The 26,122-nt window shown below is 36.3% G+C and overlaps 1 protein-coding gene across 1 annotated transcript in view; it reads right to left on the bottom strand.

The window, feature by feature from the left end:
- Positions 1 to 11,038: 11,038 nt before the first annotated feature.
- CHSY3 (chondroitin sulfate synthase 3) overlaps positions 11,039 to 26,122 on the bottom strand; it is a 342,347-nt gene continuing 327,263 nt past the window's right edge. The window contains exon 3 of the mRNA XM_082380778.1: positions 11,039 to 26,122. This exon is cut by the window's right edge and continues 24,745 nt beyond it. The gene's annotated coding sequence lies outside the window, so the exon portion shown is untranslated.

Here is a 26,122-nt window from a genome sequence, read left to right as displayed (position 1 = left end):
GGTTGGGTATGAATGCTGATTTCCACTTAAGAATTGTGTGGCCCTGGACGAGTTATTGAATCTAATTCCTCACCCTGCTCTTTTGTAAAAAGATGATGATATTTTTATCCTAGGAGTGTTCTGAGGAATAAATGAAATAGCAGCTATGCAAAGCACTTAGGCTGTTGCCTTGGTACACAGTGAGCACAAAATAAATGCTAGCCATGTTGCTGGTATTCTATTATGATGATTATTGACATACAAGAACTAGACACCTACAGGGGTTAGAGAGTGATGAGTGATGGTAACACCTAGGATGAAAAATATAAAACGTACAGCAAACATATTCTTTGAACACCAATTGCCATGCTCCAGGCACTGTGATAGGTACATTACCGATTTAGTAGTTTAAAAAAAACAGTGAGTATGAGCAGTTTGGTGTAGAATGAAATATAGGAATGTTTACTCATTAAGATACGAGGAAGGTACTTGTCTTCTTTAAAAGTATGTGGTCTACAGAAGTTTAAATTATATAGACTATAACCTACAAGAAAGTAAAGACTGTTTCACTAAAAGTTGTTAAAAGTTTCTTTTTACTTTAATCAACTATTTGAAGTTAGTAAACACTTAACAAGCCAAATGTTACTCATTTTTATAATTTCAATGAGTAAAATAACTAGATAGACACTCTGTTTTTAATAACAGGTATAAAGAATTTATTAAAGAAATCTTTATAATTTAACCAATTAGATAGGAAGAAATATAGCTATTTATTTTATTCAGTGGGAGCTCTTGTAAAATTAATGCATTAAAACTGCAATTATTGGTATTAACAATTATATTCTAATAAACTAAAATTGTAATTTAAAGTTAATAGGACAGGTGGAAGTCTGCTAAGCACTTTGCTAACAGAACAAAAAGTATAAATCTTATCATTATTTTAAGGTTAATTGAAAAATATCAGATCCCCTTCAACAGTCAGGGAGGTTTGTCCTTTGAGAAGGGAATATAATTTTCTTATAAATGGAGAAATGCCGTTTCAGATTTTCTTGCAGACCACTAACGTCACATTACTGGACAATTTTGCTTTCAGTGTGGCTAAAAAGTGAAAGGAGAAAAACAGATCTTGGAAACGGCAAGAGGGTCATTCCAGTTTCTAAAGTTGCAAGCAGGAAGTAATCAGTTCTCTCAAGATGGAATGGAGATAAACGGCTTTTAATAAACCTGTTTTTTGTTGTTTATTTACTATAGAACTATCAACACAGTTAAAGACTTCAAGAAGATACTAGAGTGAAGGCAGAGGATTTTCTCATGGCTACCTTGATTCAGTGACTCCTAAGAGTCCTAAGATTAAAAATTATTGGGGCTTGTGTTAGTATTTTTTTTTAAAAAAGATGCAACTATCACAATCTTTTCAAAAAAATTGTTTTAAAATTTCGAAACCCAGTAGTCCCTTCTCTTTCAAATAATTTTTAAAACTCACGCATCTTGAAGGTTAACATAAGCACTTACGATGAGGCAAACACTCTGCTAGGTCAATACAACCCTAGGAAGTAGGTGCTATTGTTATATGTAATTCTACAGTGAGAAAGTTGGGAACTAAAGAGGTGCAGTAACAAATATGAGTCCAGGGACTAGGGCTGGCAGATGTAGCCTGTAACCCAAAAACAGGCTAACTCCAGAGTCCAACCTGAACAATTAGAAACCTTACTGTAAATTAGCTTAACGGATTCCCAGGCTCCTCCCCAAGAAAGTCAATTCAGGAGGTCTGGAGAGGGGCCCAGTAACCTGCCTTTTTTTTTTTTTTAACAGGTATAATACAGTGTTGCTTTGGTTTTGTTTTCCCAATGCTATCTTGACCCAGTTTTGAGGTCCTGACTAGAGGCCAGTCAGTTCCTTTTCCTGAGCAGCTCATTAAGTCTACATCCCAATCACTCTCCTTACTGGAGCTCACACTCTGGGCAACTAAACACCCACCCCAATTGCCCCAGGGCCAGGGAACAGATAACTAGACAGAGCACCAAAGCCCTGGAGCCCCCCAAATTATTCAAATTAGCCAATCCACAGGGGCCCCACAAACCTAGCTAACACCATCCCACTTGCCATAGAAGAGCTGCCCTCTACTGCTGCAGCTTGCTGTTACCCTGTCCCAGTGTGGAAGCCACTGTGGGCCCTGCCTGGCAGCTCTCTCTCCTTGGAGCTGTAAGTGACAAGAGTTCTGCCTTTCATCTATCCAACTATCAATGCGCTATGTCTCACCATCAAAAGAATCTTTCTTATGAGACAATTGGCAGTATGAGCAGTCATGGCCACTGACTCTTGAATAACTTCCTGGGGTTCTGCTCTTGGTTTACTAATTGGTTCTAAAGCACCCTGAGAGTGGGTTGGACCCAAATTTGAGCTTCCACTTGAGTAGCCTTGTTGCCTACTGCTGTGTCTGCCTGAGGTGGCTGCCAAGTCTCTCTGTGGGAATATTCAAAACAAGGTGTGCTAACTGGCTAAACTCCAGGGACTCCAGGGACTTAAGACTAGTCCAAGTGGGGCCCACATTAGGGCAACAGAAGGATACGCCTCTTGAGCCTCACTCTCCTGAGTCGGGACATTTTATTTAGTACCTAATTAATGAACAGCTCATTAACGCCACTCCTTGCGCATTTGACAGCTGATTTTACCTGCTCTTAAATGTGAAAAAGTAAGTGGTGCCTCTTGGTGGATCACTACAACCTTAATGCTGTGGTCCCACCCATTAAGGCCCCAAATCCAATACCAGATATTATTAAAATTAGTAATCTCATCTAATTAATAACTGGTAAATACATTGCTATTACAGATTTGGCTAATCTGTTCTGTTCAGTGCCTATTTCAACAATTTGTAAGTCACAGTTCACCTTCATGTCTGAAGGGATACAATGCACCTTTACGAGGCTGCCATGGAGGACCTCAGCAGCTCTGTCACCTCACAGACTTCACAGACAAGATCTACCTGCATCTGTCTTTCCCCAGAAGCACAGGTAATAACATTGTACTGATGACATCCTTCTCCAAGGAGTTTCGATTCACACACTCATTAAGGACATACAAGTGTACCACCTTTTAGTTCTTTTGGGGTTCTGGAGGCAACATATTCCTCACTTGCAAATTTTACTTAATCTCACTGTTACTGCTACTAATGAATCAGCCACTTTAAAATGGGGCCCACTTCAGCAAAAGGCTCTAGAATCTGCCTAGATTAAAATCAACAGGCACTCCCATTAATGCCCTCAGAGAGTCCTTCACTTGAGAGGCTGTAGCAGCCCTTTCTCATGCCTCCGGGAGTCTCTGGAACTAAGATCAAATGTTTGATTGGCCATGGTCCCTAGGACCCTTGGAGACAGAAGTGCACCATATTCCTGACCCATATTTATACAGATGAGATCAAAGGAAAGTCTTAACAGGGCAATTGATGCTTGAAGTATGGGGCAAAAGGGGAAGGAACAGTCCAATTTACTCTGTTAATAATAGAATTGGGGGGAGGGGGCAGATAAGGACAGACTCCAAGTTTTATTTTTTATGTATAACTCTGTGTAAAGAGGGGACTTCCCTGGCGGTCCAGTGGTTAAGACTTCACCTTCCAATGCAGGGGGTGCAGGTTCAATTCCTGGTCGGGGAGCTAAGACCCCACATGCCTCGGGGCCAAAAAACCAAAACGTAAAACAGAAGCAATATGGTAACAAATTCAATAAAGACTTTTAAAATGGTCCACATCAAAAAAATCTTAAAAAAAAACCAAAAAACTGTGTGAAGAGAGAATAAAGGTCAGAGAAAATAGGTACAATTATACTATTGGAAGGACTTTGAAATAGTAAGAGATGATAAGGGCCTAAATTAAGAAAATGACAGTGGGGCTAGAAAGTTAACAGTTTCGAGATAGACTAACCAACTGAATGTGAGAATTGAAGAAGAAATATCTGTGAAATATTAGATATCTAGCATGAGAAATGGTCTAGATGGTGACGTGTCAATCATAGTGGAAGACCAAAGGCCCTTTTCTAAGTTTCTTGAATTGCTTAGGCTCCAGGATTCTGTCTTGTCCAAAAAGAGGGGGGAAGAGTTCCTTAAATAATTATTAAGAAGGGCTATTCTTCTAAACTTGACCATCTGGAGGCCAAACAACATTTGATATACTTAGAAAAGAAAAAAAGGTGATGATTCACATACCTCATTTTATTACTTATTTGAGAAGAACTTACATTAAGCCACTAGATTTATCAATTATGAGGTCTCTGCTAACATGGTAAAGTTAGTTGCAACGGAATGTACTTCTCTGGTGGCAACTGGGGAGTGTTTATGCTAGGCATTTGTAATGTAGAGTAGACCGCCTTCTAATGAAGGTTGATGGTGCAGGGAATTTAAGGGTAAAGTGTAGGATAACAAAAATGTTATTTCTGTTTGTTTGCTTAGGACTTATTTTAAAATGGAGAGAAAGAAGCCATAGAGAGGTAAGCATATTAAACATAGAGGAAAATTGGTGTATCCCAGGAAAAGCATCTGCTACAGATGATCCTTAATTCATTTATCAAATCTTAACCTTCAGCACAGAATCCTATTGCAACCACATGTAATAATTTTAGAGAAAAGGCCAGACAGTTTTGTCTGGCTCTTAAGTTTCAAAAAATTGTAATGCAGATAGTATAATATATAAAAGCAGACATAAATATTTTGATTAATAATCATTTTGATTGCTCTGAGGTAATCCAGTTTACCAATAAAAGACTGCACTGATGTACATATGAATCACTAGCAAAAAAAAAATCATTGAGTACTTTTTAAAAAAGCAAGCATAATGGTAGAAACTGAGTCATTGGTCTGAATTATTAACTAAAGAAACATTTATTGAAATTGGTGAAGCAAAATGAACTATTTAAAAATACATTAGTTCATTGCTGATGGTGAAAGAACTGCATTCATAAGTAAGGGCCATAAAATATTTTTATGATATCAGTGCTACTATTTAGGCAGAAGAAAATGAAAGATGAATAGCATTTACACATATGTGCAAGTAAGAGAAGAGAACTTTCCAAGATGGAGAAAGGAACCATCTGAACCAAGTTTGCAATGAGCATAGCATATTAATAGAAAAGCAAAGAGACTAACCAGTGAGAAATTGAGTTTAACAGATAGGATAGGGTTAAATCAGTGGCTCTCAACGAGGGGCAATTTTGCCCCGCCCCACAAGGGACATCTGGTAATGTTTGGAGACATTTTTTGGAGTTTAGTGGTAGAGGTCAGGTTTGCTGCTAAACATCCTACAATACACAAGACAGCCTTCCACAACCAAAATTATCCAGACCAAAATGTCAATAATGCCAAGGTTGAGAAGCCACGGTCTAGATAAATTCAAGGAGTTTAGTTCGTTGTAGAAGGAAGCAAAGAACCACTAGAGATGTTTGATCAGCTGGTGACACAATGAAATCATGCTAAGAATGACTAGACTAGAAGCGAGATGTAGATAATGAATGAGGACATGGAAGCAGGGACCAGGGAATACAGGTGTGAGGAAACACAGGTGAAAACTGCAGTGGTCCCCTGGGAAATGAAGAGGAAGAGCTCAACAAGAGTGATACTATGAGGAAAAAAACCTCAAAGAACTTGAACTTTTCTGAAACCTGCGTCCATATATGATTGATTCACCTCTGATGTTATCCTTTATCAACTGTTAAGACTCTAAACTTCCTCAATATTCCTAATCTAGTTCCTTTATTATGTCATTTAAGAGCTTGGACAACAAAAGTATTTTAAACTATTGCATTTCTTGGCTTCTCTTTTTAATTTTTAAATATGTAATATTTTCACATAGTTCTTAATATAAAAAATATACAGAAAATTATATAGCAAAAAACAAAAGTTTCTCTCAGCTTTGTTCTCCATCTGATGGTTCCCACCCACCTACCTTCTCTTAAGTCTCTTACGTATCCTTGCAGGCTTTTTACCTCCTTACTGATTCAACTGAGAGATTCTTATGGTTTTAAATCAGTAATAATATATCAATTCTGAGATTGTGCTTAAAAAAATAAATGGAGAAATACATTTACAAGAAAAAGAGCACATTTCAACAGTTTGAGTGAAAGTAAAGACAACAAAACTATAAAATAAGGACGGGTCTTACATAAATACTATTCTCACCCCTGTTTCTACGTGCAAAGAAATGGAGGTAAAGGGAAAAGCAGTGTTGGATTTGCAGAGTGAAATTGAAGTTTCTTTTGATAAGAATTCTAAATCAACAAAAATATTTCCAGCACAATTGAACTGCTGAAAAACTGGCTTACAAAAAGTTGCCAGAAAAGACGTGACAAAACAAGTAGCCAAAATAAATTAATATCTGAGCTAGAAGTCAAACTGACAATCCTGAGAACTTTGACCAAGACTCTCCACATAGCCGGCTCCAAGGCTGGATTGAAGCTAACTGAGGAAAATCTATGAATTGTTCAGCAATCAAATAGGTGTTGCTGTGAATTCATTTGGGAGGTTACTAATATCTTTTAGGGTTATTTACTATAATTAATAAAGTCAAAGTATGTTCCTAAATAAGACAGAAAAGACTCACATGTAAGGATTATGTATGGAACTATTAGAAACAGCAGTACAAAGTTTCAAGATTTCTTCTCAGAAAATAGGAAATTTTATTGTAAAATTTCTCTGATATAGATATAAAAATTTTAAAGCATGACAAAAATGCTACTAAAAGAGGTTCGTTCCTTCACCAACTATTCTTTGAGCTCCTACTGGTGTTTGGACTGATCCAGGTGCTAAGCATACAGCAAGTGGTGGAGCAAAGTTCCTGCACACACGATGTTTATATTGAAAGAGGGAGAATGGAGTGGGGAGGTGAGCAAAGTGGACTATAAAGAACACATGTGTGAAAGATAATTTGCTACATTAGAACTTGGATAGATGAACAAGGAGGAGTACTACTCAGTTCCTATTTTGTTTCCTTCTTTGCCTACAAAGAGAATCATATTCAAATTGGAAAGCACAGAAAACACATTATAAAGAGCAAATTATAGGTCAGAAGACATGAAGTTAGAAATTAGACGTGAACTTCCCCACAAAATCACAGTCGAGAGTAGTGGAAAGATTTGCATATGGAATTACAAATCATTAGCTACTTTTTGAATTTTTATAAAGATAAAGGAAGTTTGAGAAAACTGGTGAAAAGTTTCTAAACTGGGGTGAAAAGTGGCTTCATGAAGCTTTACACCAATGTGTTAATTGTTGATCCTGACTAGAACTCTAGAAACGAATATCAAATAGAATAGTTCTAAATCTTTTTGAAAAGGATGCAATGATTACTGAACACCAGCACAGATTAACTGTGGCTAGAATGTCTAAATCAGAGAAAATTTTTTGAAATACTTCATCTTGATTTATCAAAGCATTTGTAAAAATTTCTCCCGAGTCTTCTGGACAAAATAGAGAAATGTGGCTTATTGATATACACAAAGTTTCAATGGACTATAGTGACAAAACAGAACTAAGAAAACATAGTCTGCATGCATTAAAATAACGTGATACTCCACATAGAAAATCCTTAAGATGCCACCAAAAAACTACTAGAGCTCATTAATGAATTTGGTAAAGTTGCAGGATACAAAATTAACATACATAAATCTGCTGCATTTCTATACACTAACAATGAACTATCAGAAAGAGAAATTAAGGAAACAGTCTCATTTACAACTGAATCAAAAAGAATAAAATACCTAGGAATAAACCTACCCTAAGGAGGTAAAAGATCTGTACTCAGAAAACTTTAAGACATTAATGAAAGAAATTGAAGACGACACAAACAGATGGAAAGATATACCATGTTCACCAATTGTAAGAATGAATATTGATAAAATGACCACACTACCCAAGGCAATCCTCAGATTCAATGCAATCCCTATCAAAATAGCATGAGCATTTTTCACAGAACTAGAACAAATAATTTTTAAATTTGTATGGAAACACAAAAGCCCCCAAATAGCCAAAACAATCTTGAGAAAGAAGAACGGAGCTGGAGGTATCACACTCCCCGACTTCAGAACTACAGTAATCAAAACAGTATGGTATTGGCACATAAACAGACACATAGATCAGTAAAACAGAGAGTCCAGAAATAAACCCATGCACTTATGATCAATTAATCTATGACAAAGGATGCAAGAATATACAATGGAGAAAAGCCAGTCTCTTCGATAAGTGGTGCTGGGAAAACTGAACAGCTACATGTAAAAGAATGAAATTAGGAAATTCTCTAACACCATATACAAAAATAAACTCAAAATGGATTAAAGACCTAAATGTGAGACCTGAAACCATAAAACTCCCAGAAGTAAATATAGGCAGAACACTCTTTGACATAAATCATAGCAATATTTTTTGGATCTGTCTCCTAAAGCAAAGGAAACAAAAGCAAAAATAAACAAATGGGACCTAATTAAACTTAAAATCTTTTGCACAGCAAAGGAAACCAATGATGAAATGAAAAGACAACCTACTGAAGGGGAGAAAATATTTCCAAATGATATGACCAATAAGGGGTTAATATCCAAAAATATATAATCAGCTCATAAAACTCAACATCTAAAAAACAAACCTCACTTAAAAAAATGGTCAAAAGACCTGAATAGACATTTTTCTAAAGAAGATGGCCAACAGGTTCATGAAAAGATGCTCAACATAGCTAATCATCAGAGAAATGCAAGTCAAAACAACAATGAGGTATCACCTCACACCTGTAATAATAGCTATCATCAAAAAGAACACAAAAAATGTTGGCAAGGATATGGAGAAAGGGAAACCCTCGTACACCGTTGGTGGGAATTTAAATTTGTACAGCTACTGTGGAAAACAGTACCGAGGTTTCTCAAAAAAGTAAAAATAGAACTACCATGTGGCCCAGCAATTCCACTCCTGGGTATATATCCTGAAAAAACCCCCACTAATTCAAAGAGATACATGTACCCCAATGTTCATAGCAGCATTATTTATATTTGCCAAGATATGGAAGCAACCTAAGTGTCCATCAACAGATGAATGGATAAAGAAGCTGTGGTGTACACAATGCAATACTACTCAGCCATAATGGAATACTACTCAGCCACACAATGGAAGACTACTCAGCCATAAAAAAAGAATGAAATTTTGCCACTTGCAACAACATGGATGGACTTGGAGGGTATTATGCTAAGTGAAAGAGTCAGACAAAGACAAACACTGTATAATATCACTTATATGTGCAATCTAAAAAATACAACAAACTAGGGAATATAACAAAAAAGAAACAGACTTACAGATACAGAGAGTAATAAACTAGTGGTACCAGTGGGGAGAGGAAAAGGAAGAGGGGCAGAGAAGGGGTAGGGGATTAAGAGATACAAACCAGTATATAAATTAAATAAGCTACAAGGATTTATAATACAACACAGGGAATATAGCCAATATTTTATAATAACCATAAATGGAATATAACCTTTAAAAACTGTGAATCACTATGTTGTGCACCTGAATAAAATATTGTACATAAAGTATACCTCAATTTAAAAAATTGAAAAATAAAATAAAGTTAGGCATTAAAATAAAACTGTTGGATACCTCCAAATCATGGAAATAAAATACAATGACAACTCAAATATAACATTTTTCTGCTGCAATTAGGAGGAAAGAAATAACCAGATAACATATACCTCCTGAAGAAAGTACACAGCACTACCTATGAAGTAATCTTGGCAAAAAAAGGGGGGAAACAAAAACTGAACTGAATCTAATTTTCTAGTTTTTATGAAAACTTGTGTAAAATATTTTTGGAACATATTGTGTTTCAGCTAGTTTTTATGAAAACTAATATTTATAACTAGTCAGCAAAGAACAGATAAAGAAGCTGAGTGGACACCATTTAGGAAATTGCTCCTGGGTACGTGCCCATCAGCCATCTGGAAAGCTTCAAAAACAGCTGGTGAGACAATTTGAAAGGAGTTAACTTGTGGAAATGAAACTGGTGGGTATGTGTTTCAGTAATAATTTGGATTGCAATAGTGATTGTAATAAGGGTTGTCTTCATTCACAATTTTACCTCAGCTCACACTTTCTCTTGAAATTCCACAGACTGTTGCCACCTCACCAATGACCTCCAATGGTCAATTCTCTGTCCTTATGTTACCTGACCTAACAGTAGCATTTACCCATTTGACCACATCCTCCTTTTAAATACACCTTTTTTATTTGCGTTTTGGACCTCACTCTTGGTTTCATTTTGCTTCATAGGCCACTCCTTCTCAATATCCTCCAAAGAGTCCTCTTTTTCTTCGAAACCTCTAAGTACTAGAGGTTTATTTAATACTCATCTTTTTCCCTCACTTACTCTTGAATCCATCAGCAAATCCTGAAGGCCTATGTCTTCAAACACATCCCAAATCTGACCTCTTTATCGCCACTATGGCTATCACGTTAGTCCATGTTACCATTATCTCTCACCTGCACTACTGTAAATGGCTCCAAAGTAGATGTCAGCTTTCTCCACTGTTCTATAACAGCCTACTCTCAATACAGCACCTGGAATCACCCTTTAAAGTACCTTATATCATGTGACTCAGATGCTTAAAAGCCTTCAACTAAATTCGCATCTAGGACAAAAGTCCGCAATCCTGCCTCCTAGGCTGTGATTACCTTTCTGTCCTCCTTTCATGTCACTCCTTCATGTCCTCCAGCCACAGCCACCCTGGCCTCCCTGCTGCACCTTCAATTCCCCATAGACACCACACTCCCACCTGAGAGCCTTTTTACTTGCTTTCTCAAAGACATTCCTTTCTCAAATAACACTCCCATCCCTTCTTTTCAATTACCCTGCTCATAGCACTTAGAGGTAATTGGAATTCTAGCGTAAGTCTATGCGCCGATTGTCTATCATCCCTAATTAGAACATACACTCCACGAAGATAGCAGCTTTGTCTCTTTACCACTCTGGTATATCCTCAGCACAAGCAAGATGTGAGACATGGGATAGAAGCTCAATGAATATTTGTAGGATTAATGAAATAATGAAGGGAATGGCAGAATAGAGTAATAATTCCACTATTTTCTGCTCTGACCAAAACTTATTCAGAGTATTTTGTTTCATATTTAGCACCACATTTTAAGGATGCTGGCAATGATGGTGTTAGGTACACACACACACACACACACACACACACACACACACACACACACACGGAGAAGGCCATGTGATGATGAAGGCAGAGATTGGAGCTATGGAGCTATAAGCCAAAGAGCACCAATGATTTCTGGCAAGCCACCAGGAGCTACCAAGAGGCAAGGAAGGATTCCTCTAAGGTTTCAGAGGGAGGATGGCCCTGCCAACGCCTTGATTTTGGACTTACAGCCTCTAGAACTCTGAGACAATAAATTTCTCTTGTTTTAAGCCACCCAGTTTGCAGCACTTTGTTATGCAACCCTAGGAAGTTAATATAGATGGTAAGTCTAGAAAATCATATTTGAGGAATAGATCTTCCACCTAGAAAAAAAAGGATGCTTGGTGGGAAGTATGATTATAAGCAAACATTAAAAACCAACTTTCAGCTCCTTGGTGGGGCAATACATAAGAGAGAATATGTACTTATCTGAGTAGCTTTGGAGGACATATCCTAGGTTATTTATTAATTGGGGTTGCATTTCAAAGAGTTGTAAAATATTAGGTAGTCTGGGGTTAGGTTACGGTTTGAGAAAGAGAAAGCCAGATATGTCTGGTCACATCTGTTGAACAGTCAGAAAGAATCTGCCAGATGCTTATGTAAATGCAAGCTAAAAATTCTTCTGGCAAAGAACTCAAGCAATATATGCTGCTGAAGTTCAAATGCGTCTGTACATTTCTGGCAAGGTATCAGGGTGGAACCAAAAAATTCTGTGTTAAGGGAGTACTGAGGAATCTTTAAGGGGAAAAAAAAAATCTAAAGAAAAAGCACCTAGGAACTCCGAGGGTACATTGGTTAGGGTTTAAGCAGAGGAGGAGAACTGCTATGAGGGATACGGAATAAAGGGTTTACTACAGAGATTAGGTCTTACACAACTGTGGCATCTGGTGAAGAAATCTACAAAAAGCTGTTGCTTCTATGTCTGGTGGCCCGCCTGAATTTACTGTCAGTCAGCAGGACCAGAAGTAGGGCTGAAAAGCATAACATGAAGCAGAGGAGAATGAGGATAAATAGAACCTGGAACCCGTACTAACAAACTGAAATCACATGGTCAAAATTTAACCCTTTTCTATCTCTCACCACCTCCAACCTCAACCATGCGGGAGATCTTCAGGAGAAACAGGCACCCTTCATTACAGAACTGCCCGTGTGTCTGTCCCAGAATCAGAGAAGCTGGAAGAGATCTGGAAAGAGCTGGATACAAGACTGGGAACTGAGTGAGGCACTAATCCCTGTTACAAAATTTTATGAAGTGCCCAAAAGCTTAATAATCAAGATAAATGATATTTTAATGAACTATTTTAAAAATCAAATTAGTGCAAAACTCTCTGATGAATAAAATATCAAAATTTTATATAAAGATAGTATCCAACAGGGATTAGTGTAAGACTAAGTTGTGCAAGGTCAGAGTCACATCCTGTCTTCATTTTATCAGTATAATTGCTAACAGTGCACATTCTTGGCAATACAGCACGGTCCTTCTTCAAGGAAAGCCAGCCTCTCTTTTATTCAAAGGTCTCAGTGTAGTTGAATTGGCCTAAGTTTGGGGATTGGTTGAAGGGATTAAATTCAGACTTTTGCTTACCAAACTAGAAACTGTCCGGTTATTCAAATCAAGTAATACTTCATTGGTTGCTTCACATATTTCAGTTCTGGAACAGTCAAATCAATTAGCCAGTACCAGCAATCTCTGAGGATCAAACCACTCTACTTACTCCCTCTCTACTGCCTGTTAACAGTAACCACGTCCAACTTGTTTCTGGCATTTTCGTGCCACCACTTGACTTCCAGCGCTCCGGGGTCCTATCATCTCTACTGAAATCATGCCTTGAGTCTGATGACAGCAGTTTCTGCTGTCATTTATCACCTACCAACAATAGCTACAACAGAGACCTTAAAGGATACTGATGCTTATTTCTCACAACCCTGATGAAGGGACTGTTCTCTGGACCCTTCTGGAAGAAACGGTTAGGAGTTGGGTACATGATTTTTATGATAAATCCACTTTAGAATTCTGATATCCTTACACCTTTTGATACCTGCCTGTATGTTTTACAAAAGGTTTGGCAATTCAACTTTTTTTTCAGTGTGGGCCAACTTTGGGTCCAAGTTTCAGTCAACCAAGCAAGGAAATTGTGAGAGCTACTCCAAGCTGCCCAGGTTAACACAATGAATCTAGAATTTCTGCTTAGTGCATCCATATTAACAAATTCAGCCAAGTCCAACTTTATAGTTCTTCTACCCTGATGCACTATTCCTTGGTATCCACTCCCATATATGTCCCTTAGATTTTTATCAATATAAATTAGCATAATCTTGGTATTTTTGGTGTGGTTTGAGACTCCTCACAGGTTATGCTTTTTACCTTATCCTTTGGGGCCCTTTGGGACTTGTACCTGGGTTATAGCTCTAAAAAGAATGAGAAGTGTTGGAGTTAAGTCTTTAAGAAGATCCGCAGTCCCTTCTAAGGAAACAACTACCAGGGAAGGAGGTAAAGGGACCCTAACCTCCTCTCATAGGAAGGAAGGAATATGTCTACTGGCAAAGGAAGTTGGGCCAAATTTAGTGGTCAAGGTTATCAGCTTCACTGGCTGCTGCCTCATCCCAACAAGATGGGCCAGCAGACCAATAGCAACATGTGCTAGCTACATGTGGCACCTGGTACCCTACAATGACTGTAGAAGCTAATGGCAGCTGATCCATTTCTGCCCTCTAAATCTCACTATATCTCCTGTGGCCAACCCTCATTCAAAACTATAGGTGGAAGGGAATTCTTGGAAAAGTAGTTTTAGCTTGGCTAACTGATTTTTTGTTTCTGTTTTTATAATTTTGTACATCAAATCAGAATATACTGGATTTGATACTTATGTTTACTGCTTTCTTGTGAAATAGAAACATGGTTTTACATTATGCTTGTGTGAGGGGTGTGTGGGGTTAAAATGAAATAAAAATATTTACGTCATTTATTTTAGTTTTATATTAAGGCTCAAAATGTTTGGTCATTTTTACATTAACCTAAACCTTGGAGATAGTTTAATTTAGACTCTTTATAACTGACTTTAAATTTCATTAATCATTGAGTAGTGGAAATTGGTAGTGTTTCTATCCTCACCATCTCCTGGAAACCACATAATAAAGGAATAAGAAAAGAAAATTACCGAGGCAATTCAATTTCGCATGCTCCACTCTAGGCTCTTGTCAAAGGTATTTCCTAATATATCAATCACTGTTTCCTGAGACAAGACAATAACTGGCAAGAACATCTGCATACCATGTAAAAATGAGGATAGGAGCATTGCTTGCTTTTAGAAAAATGTATCAGTTTCTACCTGTTTAAATAAAATAGGTAGCATTTGCCAAAAATTACATGGTTCTTCAGGCTGCAGAGTCTAAATAAAGGTCATTCTTAGAACTGTTGCAGGACAAGTAAAGGAATATAACTAAATGCTTAAGTTTAAATTAAGAAAGAATATCTTAGTAAATCATTATGGATTATAAAGGATCAGATCAGAAGTCTGGGAAAGTTTCTAGGGACAGTCGTTGTCAATATTTATAGCATGTTTTTCCTGTGAGAAGCCATCTGATCTTCCAGCTCTTTTCGACATGAGCTCTGCACTGATTGCCCCCACTAAATGTTTCCTTTGACACAGGAAGTCATATTATATTCTTTTTGGATCATAGGCATGACTGATATTCAGCCAATACACACCAATACAACATATCTACTCTTACCTGGTCTGATTTGTTAGATCTTTATTCTGATTGGTCAGAAGTCTGATTGCTTAGTATCAGCATCACACAAATTGTTAAAACATTTAATATGTCATCCCAGCCTGAACCAATATATATCATCTTAATTATTATAATTTGTGTTGTGATAACTCATAGGGCAAGTTCTCACATTATTCTCTTCCCACAGGAGGTCTTTGCCAATCTTTGGGTTTTGTATGTCCATATAAATTGTAGAAGAGATTTTTAAGTTCCATATAAAACCTGCTGGAATTCTGACAGAATTGCCATGAATTTAAAAATTTGGGAGGAGAATTTAATTATTTATGATTTTGTGTTTTTCTTTCCATAAATATAGATAGAATACATATCTATTTACTTAGAGCTTCTTTAATATCTTTCAAAAATATACGCTTCTTACTCATCTGGGTACTAATGGCTTTGTTTTATTATTATTATGCCTGTTAACTGAAAGAAAAACGCACAACACGAGAGTTGTGAGTTTAAGTTGTATTCGGGGTCTTGCTGAGGACTATATCCTGCGAGAGAGCAGCTCAGTTAGCTCTAAGGAAACTGCTCCAAAGAGGTAGGGGAGAAGCCGGTTTATATATGAGTTTTAGCTAGGAAATACGTGCAGTCAAGCATACATCTTGGTAAAAGATTACTGCTATTTACAAAGAACAGATATCTCAAGTTAATGATTTTCATGCTTTTGTATGTATTGAAAGATGCAAGAATCTGGGTTCATTAAAATTCTTCCTGAGATACACATATAACCAAGGGCCTGCTTGTCCAAAGCACAGAGTGCCCATCCTGTTAATGTCTTAGTTTCTTCTCAGAGTGCTGTCGGTCAGTGACTGTGGTGGATTACAACTTAACCCTAATAGAACTGTGGGGTAAGCAACACTGTAAGTTATTCTTTTTTCACATGCCTATTGTAAATGGTGTTTTTCCAAATTACATGTCTAAACTCTAATTCATTTCTACTCTTCCTTTTTTTCAGATTTACATATAATTAATTCATTTTTACTGTGGTTGCTAATCTATTCAAATTTACTTGTTACTATCTTAATGTTTTCTGTTTGTCCTATTTTTCTATACTATTGCTTTTGTTTTTTCTTCTTACTGTTTTAACAATGTGTATCCTACATTTCTTTTAGCTTTTATCTTTGAACTTTACCCCCCAAATTCTAATATTGAACAGTTTATCAACCCCTCTCCAGAATAATACACAACTCTTAAAACACTGTAAATATAATCACGCCCTACCTAACAAACATGCTATTGCTGTTCTGTATTTTCGTTCTCTTGTCTCTCTATATATACAATATTTGTTTAGGTTTATGTACATTTTCCATTTCATTTCTCACCAGTTCCTTCACATTTCAGATGTTCCTCTTCCTTAAAAGTATATTGTTCTGTTGTGAGAATTTCCTCACAGACAACCAAGTCTGCCATTCTGGCAGAAGCAAAATATCATGTGATTAATTTTTAAAACATCCTGGTAGAATAAAGCTCATATATTGTTTCTACCCAGGATGAACACTAAATTCAAAGAGTTGAGTTTTTCCCCTAAAGTTAGAACTATTCATTTTTAAGCAAATTCCAAAATTGGCAGAAATATTCTTCCAGCTGGTATATATGACAGTACCATCAGCACATCTAATTCCAAATATTTTATAGAAGTTCATGTCTCTATTTCATAGCTTTTTCCATAAGTTCTGATTTGTTCTTGAAAACAGTGCTCCATTCTATAATCAGATGATAGATGCTTGCTCTCTATCTCACTACATCATTTATTTTATTTCTCAGAGATCTCTTGTGGACTGTAATCAAAGTCTGAAATATTACAGAAGCACGATGAAAATCTAACACTGAAATCTTAACTTTTCTCTGAAATCACAAACAAATGTGCTTGTAAAATTGTGAGACCAGCTCATTAAGAACTCATACAGTATACAAAAATTATACTCAGACAGACGTCTTAGAGATATTAAAATGGCATAGGCTTCAGATAGATTGAATGCATTATTAGCGTGGTCCTTTCTGTCACTCAGTTTGGTCATTTACTCATCAAAGAAAACCTCAAGGTCAGCATCTGCATTCTTCACTACCTACACTGAGGTGCAAAACTTTTGCAAAGTATTTACCCAGAAAATAACTAGTTCCATTTCTAAAAGAACTTTCAGCATTCTCATTTAAAGTATTTAAAATTATTTTTATTTGCCATATAGTGCTAACCAAAAGTGTATTTTCACGCTTCTCTGCAGACCCACATTTTAAGTAAAATTACCCCAGAAATCCTGTAGATACGCTATCACAGCATTTGTGCCAATAGAAATATTTCCTAAAGGATGGATAAACAAATGACTTTAAGATTTATTATTAAAAAGTCTGATTTTAACTAAAACTCTAGAGAAGTTACTAAACTGCTACACACATTACTGTGCAAAACAGAGTCTGTAATACCTGGATATTCTAACATGGAGTTCTCAGTAGGTTTCCTGCAACTGCCTCTTTCTTTTTCTCTCTCAGTCAGTGTCCCACCTGCACCGGGTAATCCTGCTATTTTCAAACTTGGATTAAACACCACTGTAGATTATGGGACTTCATTATTTGAGTGGTTGATGAAAGGCCAAATGATGCAATCCAGAATCCTTAGTCCCCATGGTATAAACAGTGACCACTAGGAAATGGGAAACAGGAAGGAACTAGCCAGATAAATACCCTTTTATTTCTCTCTCCTATAGATTACTCCAAATTCAATGCCTTTTGTATTCCTTCCTTGCAAGCCCTGTACTTGGCCAAGTAAACAAGTCTGCCTAGTGACTTGCTGTATGTATCACATTACATGCCTTGCCTCATTTCCATTTTCCTTCACTCTCAATGCCTAAGGCTTGTACATTCCTCCCAAATTACTGCCAACCTAATTCTTGTCTCCAGTTCTACTTTAGAAGACCCAGACACAGGGGTGGGGGGGAGGGATAAATTGGAAGATTGGGATTGATACATACACACTACTATATATAAAATAGATAACTAAAAGGACCTACTGTATAGCACAGGGAACTCTACTCAGTACTCTGTAATGGCCTATATGGGAAAAGAATCTAAAAAAGAATGGATATATGCATAACAGATTCACTTTGCTGTACACCTGAAACACAATATTGTAAATCAACTATACTCCAATAAAAAATTAAAAAAAAAAAAAAGACGACGACCCAGGCAAAGGCAGCAGTGCATCTTTATAGCACAAATTTTATATATATATAAATTAGGATTTGGTAGCTAGAGGAAAAAACCACAGTATGTCATTGTAGAGATATGTCTGTTTTTTGGGTTTTTTTTTAACATCTTTATTGGAGTATAATTGCTTTACAATGGTGTGTTAGTTTCTGCTTTATAACAAAGTGAATCAGTTATACATATACATATGTCCCCATATCTCTTCCCTCTTGTGTGTGTTTTCTTAATTTCTTTTCCTCAAAAATTAAAATCTTTCTTATATTATTAAACTTCAAGAGAGACCACCAATGAGTTAAATAATATTAATTATGCTAAGGAGTAATATTGAAATAGATTTTATGGTTTGACTCAGGGCACTACGACAAGCCGGATTTCTTCAGAGTTTACAGGCAGATAATGACAATTATAAAGTGCTGTGATCTTAGTCAGATTAAGATAGCAGTTCCCAGAACAAAGCATGAATAGCAACAATCTTCTGATAAGGTTTCCTCTACCTTACTTCTTCCTCTATGTTTCCTTCATATGGAAATAGGTGGTTATAGTGTTGTTTGAGAGGATGAAGTAATAAGCAAAAGGAGAATTAAAGAACTATTAGGTAGTGAAAAAAAAACTTCTGAGTCAGACTTGGTCTTAGACACTTCCTTGCTTCCATGAATTTGGCAATACCAAATGAAGAAATGAAAACATCCCAAGTTGTCTACGATCTACTGCCTCTGCTATGCAGATTTATATTTTTAGTAAGGGCTCCAAATAAAAGAGGTTTTGTATGGTAGTAAGGAGTATGTTTCACTTGACAGATAATAAATTGAAGTCCAAAGAAGTTATTTCCCTGTTATATCTAACTCTGAAAGCTCTGTTTATTTCGTTACTCCAAATATAGTAAATGATGAGTGTAAAGTAAGGGGAACTAGCGAAAATTTTCTAATATCTAACTTAATTCTATTGGAGAAGTCACAATGTTGGTGGGAAATCAGTTTTGATAATTTTCTTTAAAGATATGACAGTTATGCTATAAGTATAGTATGATTTTCTAATAAGACCTCACCCTCACTGTTTTTCTAAGCTGTCATTAGGCGGCAATAGATGGTTCTGAAAGATATGGTCTCATTTAAGGTAACTTTTGTGTTGAAATGTCAAGGTGCAAATCTGTAGACCAAGGCTACAGACAGTGAGCCTTAATATATTGTCAAAGTTTAGGGGTGAGTCAAATGTTTATAAGAATGCAATCCTCAAACACCTTACTATTCGAACAATGGTTCTGGGACCAGCAGCATTGGTATCAGCTGAAAGCTTGCTAGAAATGCAGAAATTAATGCCTTACTCCAGACTTCTTATACTAGAACTGCATCTTAACAAGGTCCCAAGTTTGAGAAGTAATGCTTTAATAGACTATACAGAAATGTTGGGTCCAGCTAAAGTCAAGAGAAGAAGCATGAAACCAATCCTTGCCTAATGTAATTTTTGCTGGAAGCAAGAGGACAAGAAAAAAATGCTTTCCAGTGTATTAGTCAGGGTTCTCCAGAGAAACAGAATCAATAGGATGTTTATTTATCTTTATTTATCCATGTATCTATCTTCAAACTGAAACATTGGCTCTTCCTGGGTCTTGAGTCTGCTGACTTTCATGGTGGACTACACCATTGGCTCTCTTGATTCTCAGGCCTTCAGACTTGGACGTGAACTAAACTATCGACTCTCTTGGGTCTCCAGCTTGCCAAAGGCAGATCTTGGGACTTGTAGCCTCTATAACTACATGAGCCAATTCCTTCTAATAAACCTCTTTATATATATACCTCTCTCACTCTCTCCATATCTATGTAGATATCTATCTATATATAGAAACATATATTTTTTGATAGAAAGAGAGAAATTTATTAGAAGGTATTGGCTCATGCAATTAAGGAGGCTGACAAGTCCCAAGATCTGCATTTGGCAAGCTGGAGACCCAGGAGAGCTGACGGTTTCGTTCCACTCCAAGTCTGAAGACCTGAGAACCAGGAGAGCCAACAGTGCAGTCCAGCCTGAAAGCCAGCAGGCTCAAGACCTAGGAAGATGTTTCAGCTCAAGACTGAAGGCAGGAAAAAAAACCAATGTCCCTGGTCAAGGCAGTCAGATAGGAGAAAATACCCTCTTACTCAGCCTTTCTGTTCTATTCAGGCCTTCAACAGACTGAATGAGGCACACCCACTTTAGGGAGAGCAATCTGTTTTACTCAGTCTACCAATTCAAATGTTAATTTCATCCAGAAAACACCCTCACAGACACATCCAGAATAATGTTTGACCAAGTACCTGGGCACTCCATGGCCAGACAAATAAAACTGACACATAAAAGTCACCATTACATCCAATAAGATCTAGAACTAAATGAAGATAGCACCATCAGAAAATATAACTATAAATCACTAAAGAAACAGCCTCAACACAACCCTGGGATTAAGAAAGCAATCTTCATAGGGTCAAGGCAGAATCTTTTCCCAGTCCTACATACAATTTTCAATGAGTTTTAAGACAAAATTACTCATTCAGACCTAAAACATAGCAAATTAAATATCTATGGGCAGTAACTGAAACACAAAAAGCAGAACATGTGTTAAAAAAAAATCCTACTAGAGAAATATAATCTCAGTGTAAGCATTCAGCAAAATAAAACATGAATAATACCGGATATTACAGTTTTAATTATAGTAATATTTAACTCTTAAAACTTTTCTTTAATGACATGTTACTGCTTTGATTTGCAATCTGAAACCTGACATACTTCTGTGGTACCATAATATAAAAATCATGTATTATTTTAGTTTTGATCTTTTAGGAGCAGTTCTTATTTTTAAGCAGTTTCCTAGTTGAAAAGAATGGTACACAAATATAGTTACTCATGAACATGGATAAAATCTTGCAGCATGATTTGTATTTTTAGGTAACCAACTCCTAGGATATTTACAGAATTTTTGTTTCTAATATTATTCTATTTAGTTTTAGTACTATGTGGTCTTATAATTCAATAACATCCATTAGCACTTTTTCATTCACACTTTCAAACTGAGGAGAGAAAAGAAAACTGGAAAATAATAGTTTATTTTCATAAAGTTTGAAACCAAAGAATTTTTTTTTTGAAATTGGTTTGTAATCCCTAAAATTTTAGAATGCAACTCGTACCATTACTTTCATTTTGAAAACCAACTTCTGCTCAGCAAAGCAGGCCAGTTTGTGCCCTGCCTAATGAAGTTCCCAGAGTCATAATTTCCCTAGAAAAGAGCAAATTAAAGCATACCTTGGTATACTGCTATGAATTCTTTTGAAGACCTTGCCGAGAAACAGTCAAAGGATTTCAATCGGTTAAAATGTTCATCCAAAAATGTTTGATCTAGTCTTCACTGGTTAGCTGATTTTCACTGCTTTAAAATTTCCGTAAAATGATTCAGCACCACTTCATAAGAAAACCACCTAACCTCAGTTTAACAGAGCCAACCACCACATTGTGTTTGCAGTTCATCAATCAAGACTGAACTGTCTCCAGTTTTAAGTCAGGAGAACACAACTAAGATAACAGTATCTATTCTTACCAAATATCTCTATCCCTTTTCTTTTGTCCCAATAGAATCCTGATTATTTTTTCTAGAAAATCAACCTCTTCTAACTGTTCATGTATTTCAGGGGAAAGTGACCCAACTTCCAGCTTCCAGGGTAGGCTTTACTGGTCTTAATATAATTCTTCTTTCCAGTGATTGGTTTTAGGAAAGATCTCTCATCTTCCACTGGATACTAAAGTTTTTAAAAAATGTGTCCAGCACCTCATCAATCAGGCATCATGCTAAAGCCTGAATATAAAACTGACATGGAGGAAGCATATGGTCTTTAATGACACATCAAGATACTGAATCCATCAACCCTAAAACCTTCCCTTTATCCGAACTTTCTACATATAAAATTATTAATTTTCATATTTTTAACCCAACTTGAGTTGGAATTTTCTATTCCTTACAGTTGATAGGATTCTATATGATATATGAAGGCTTTCACTTTGAACTTCTGAACACAATTCTATCCCGATGAATGATGCAATGAACTTATGTTCATTCAACATTGCAAAATGTTTTCTCCTTGAATTTATGTTCTATAACAGATCCAGCGTTTGAAGAACCATTCCTTAGCTGCACCATCTGTAGGCACTCTTATCAATTTTGACCAGTCTATGTTAAAATTTACAAGATGCTTTTCAAAACAAAGATTAAATCAGTTCCGAATGCTGTGCTTGTCATGGACACCTTGCCCAAAATTTTTTGATCATACAAGAATCTGTCAGAATAAATACTGTTGTCTAGGTAGAGTTATTTATATTTTTATTCTCAACACCCACAGTAGAAAAATGCCACAAACAATTTAACTTTTTCATGCAATTATTCTGGAAATTCTTAGCTAACTCTTCAACATGCTAAGTAGTATTTCTGTAAGAATTAAGTTAGAAATTATTATCTGTAGTCTCAGATTCACCATCTCTGCTGCATTCAATAGATACTCTCATCTGTCAGAGGCTTTAAATACCTAGAGAATAATTTTACTTAAGACATAACTGCATTCCACAGTAGTACTCCCTTTTTTCACACATAGAAAAAAAATTGTGAAAATTATAAGTCTTTTATATCTTGGGCATTAAGGATTTTTTGAATTATGAATATTTTCAAATATTTATCATAATTCTGACCAAAATAATAGTGTTTCATAATAATGTCTTACTCTGTGTTTTTCTAACACATACACATTTGGTTTGCACACTGAACAACCAGCATCCTCTTCAATCGGAGTAAGAAATATGTACTCTCAATATATTGCCCTCTCACTTTGATTTTCCAATTTTGAGAGAGAAATATTTCTCTGAACTCCACGGTAAGAAAGCAGGAGCACAAGTACAGTGATAAATGGCAAATGACAGATTGTTTCACTGTCAAATAAACAGCAGGAATGGGAGGGACTGTGGAGAACTAGAGAGCACGTGACCCAGGTGCAATGGGCATGGCTACTCACGTTCAGCCAATATGTGCCACCCTGGAAGCTGTTGCCAGTCTCTGAATTTTCAGCAGAAACTGGAAGTCATGTTTTTATGTGAAACTCCCAATTTTAGATTATGACAACCAATTCAAACTTGTAAAACCCTCTTTGGACCAACATTGTACAAACCATAAAAAACTTGTCTGCAGCTCGTGTGTAAACTTCGAGCTATGAGTGTGACACCAACCACTGGTCTAAACATGAATAAATGAAGATAAAAACGCATCAGGGAGGTGTCACCAGGGAATCACTAACAGGCTGTGAGCTGAGAAGCTTCAAGACCAGGGCCTATTTTTAAAATGTAAATGTATCATTTACTTTTATAAAAGATATACACGCAAGCACTTTGAAAAAGGGTAAAATAACAAAAGGTTTACTGTGAAAAACAGCAGTCCTCTCTCCCACCCCACTCCCATTTCTTGCTGTTATAGGAAACTACTTTCAGCTACTTTAGTCACTTCTTTTGTTATTTACCTTTTGAACTATGTAACATGGTACATGGTTGTTAATGTTATTTCTTGAATTTTCAGTTTTAGGCATTATCTATTGACTTTCTGCTATGGAAGTCACTACCCCCTACACCCACCACATTCTTGCAAACATACACTTGTACACACACAATTTTTTCCTCCCATCCTTCCATTATATTTAGAATTATATTTAGAATATTAAGAATATGTAAATGCTATTAATAGCTGAGCCCTTTAGTATAATTACTTTTCCCATCCTATATAACTTTTCATTTTCCCTTGAATTTATGTATTTTTTTATTTTTTCACTTTGCTTCTTTTTGGTTTACTTATCACCAACTCATCCTCAAAGCATTTTACGTCATCTATTAATTTCACATTCTTGGAAGCACCTTTCCCAGAGTTTTCTGACCTTCCTCAACTTGAATGAGTTTCTCACTAGTCTATCACCGTGGAATTACCCTTTCCCATCCTCCTGGGAATGCACTTTGTTTCTAGAGTGGAGGTCCCTGCAATCTCATGCCTTCCTTGTCCTCCGATTACACCCTTATTTTGTTGAGCACCTCTTTTAGCAGCTTCCTAAGAATGAGTGGGAGATAATTTTTGAGACTTTATGTGTATGAAAATGTCTTAAGAATATGCTTCCACTTGTTGATAACTTGGGTGAGTATGGAAATTTTTGAATGAAATTAATTTTTCCTCAGAGAGGATACTGCTTCATTCTGTTACCTTTCAGGATTCAGAATTCTGAAGTTATTTGATTTCTTAGTGCTTTGTAACATTTTTTTTCCTGTCTGGAAGCTTATAAAATCATCTCATTTCCTTTATTTTAAAAATCCTCTCCCCCCCTCAATCTTTATCTTCCAACCCTTCTATTGAGTTATTTTAGGTCTTCTATGATGTTCTAAATTTCCAAGAGCTTGTTTTAATTTTTGAGTGTTCCTTTTCATGGTAACTTGTTCTTCTTTCATTTTGGGAATTTTGGTTTTGTTGTTATAGCTTTCTTTGGTTTTGTTTTATGTGGCTTTCTTCTCCTTGTATTTTCTGTTTCCTCCAAGTCTCTCCTTTTCTGATTATTTTTTCTGCCTTCTCTATCTTTCAGATTAGAGGCTTTCCTCAGATGTTTAGTGTTATCTGCTGGTATTTATGTGAAGTGGTCTAAAATTAGATTGGAAGCTCTGAGGACATGAATGCAACTGAACAAAGTGATCTGACCGAACTGGTTAATTTTAGAAAACCTCTGCTGTATTTTTTAAATTTCTTCTGGATTTCCCAGAGGAAATTCTTCTAAACAACCTAGAAGGTAAAGACCTGAATTCCAGCTGAAAAAGGCAAGAAGTTTTATGGTCTCTGTATGTGGTATGCACACATCGAGTTAATCCCCCTGTTTGCAGTACAGTACCCTCAACCTCAGTGGTGCCTGGTGGTATCTCCCAAGTAAATTACTCTCACAAGTAAAAAGTCTTGTGGTGAGGAGTGGGGAGAGGTGTAGGGGATGGGGGCAAATGTTTGCCTATGTGGTATGGAGCAGGGAATTTATAAATCTGGCTTCTTAAAAAGACTGTTACCCAAATTTCTTTACCTCATTCCCACCCTCCCATACCCTCTTCTGCAAGTTCCTAGCCCAAGAATTCCCAAATCATTGGGGAATTTTCTATTCTCCTGAAATGTTTATGACTTATTCAAGTACTTTCCAGCTTCCAAAATTTTGATACACTGTCTCCTCTCCCATTCTCCATGTCCCTGTGAGTTTACGCCTATTAAAGGTGGATAGGTTTAATCTCTACCTTTACCTAGGTGCAGATCAACCCTGTTAAATATATTAGAAATTACCATGGTTTTGGTTGGGTCTTTAAACTTGCAGGCTCAGGGAGAAAATGCTGACAATGATGGTGGTGATGATAAGTAATTAAGTGCTTATTCTGTGTAAGACACTCTACTAAATGCTTTACAGGAAAAAGTATCTTCAAGTATACTTTAAAATGGTGTAAAGTTGGTATTAATATCCATATTTTCATATTTTTCCTTTGGGGGAAATGTGGATTAGATACTAACAAAAAAGTTTCAGCAGTGAAGTACTTTCTCTTGTCTAGCCGCAGGGGCTGCAACGCAGTAGGATGTCATACAGTAGTAATCATTGCTTATACCTAGATTTGAGAGGAATGTTTCTAATGTTTTACTCTAATTTTCTCTAATTACAATGTTTGTTGTAGATTTCTGATAGAACACCATTTGTAAATGCAGTTTCCCTCTATTTTTAGATTGCTAAGTGTTTTATTCATTTATCAAATTAGGACTTATTGTATTTTATCAGTTTTTATTAATGTATCCAGATAATCAAATTGTATGTTGATAATGTACGATGTAAAAATCTAATTTTACATTGATAATACACTCAATTACATTAGCAAATTTCAGAATGCTGAGCCATCTTTGGGTT

Source organism: Balaenoptera borealis, assembly GCF_965194805.1.
Source record: "Balaenoptera borealis genome assembly, chromosome: 2".
Taxonomy (NCBI): Eukaryota; Metazoa; Chordata; class Mammalia; order Artiodactyla; family Balaenopteridae; genus Balaenoptera; species Balaenoptera borealis.
The sequence above is the reverse complement of the archived record's forward strand: the minus strand, read 5'-3'. Positions and strand labels throughout refer to the sequence as shown.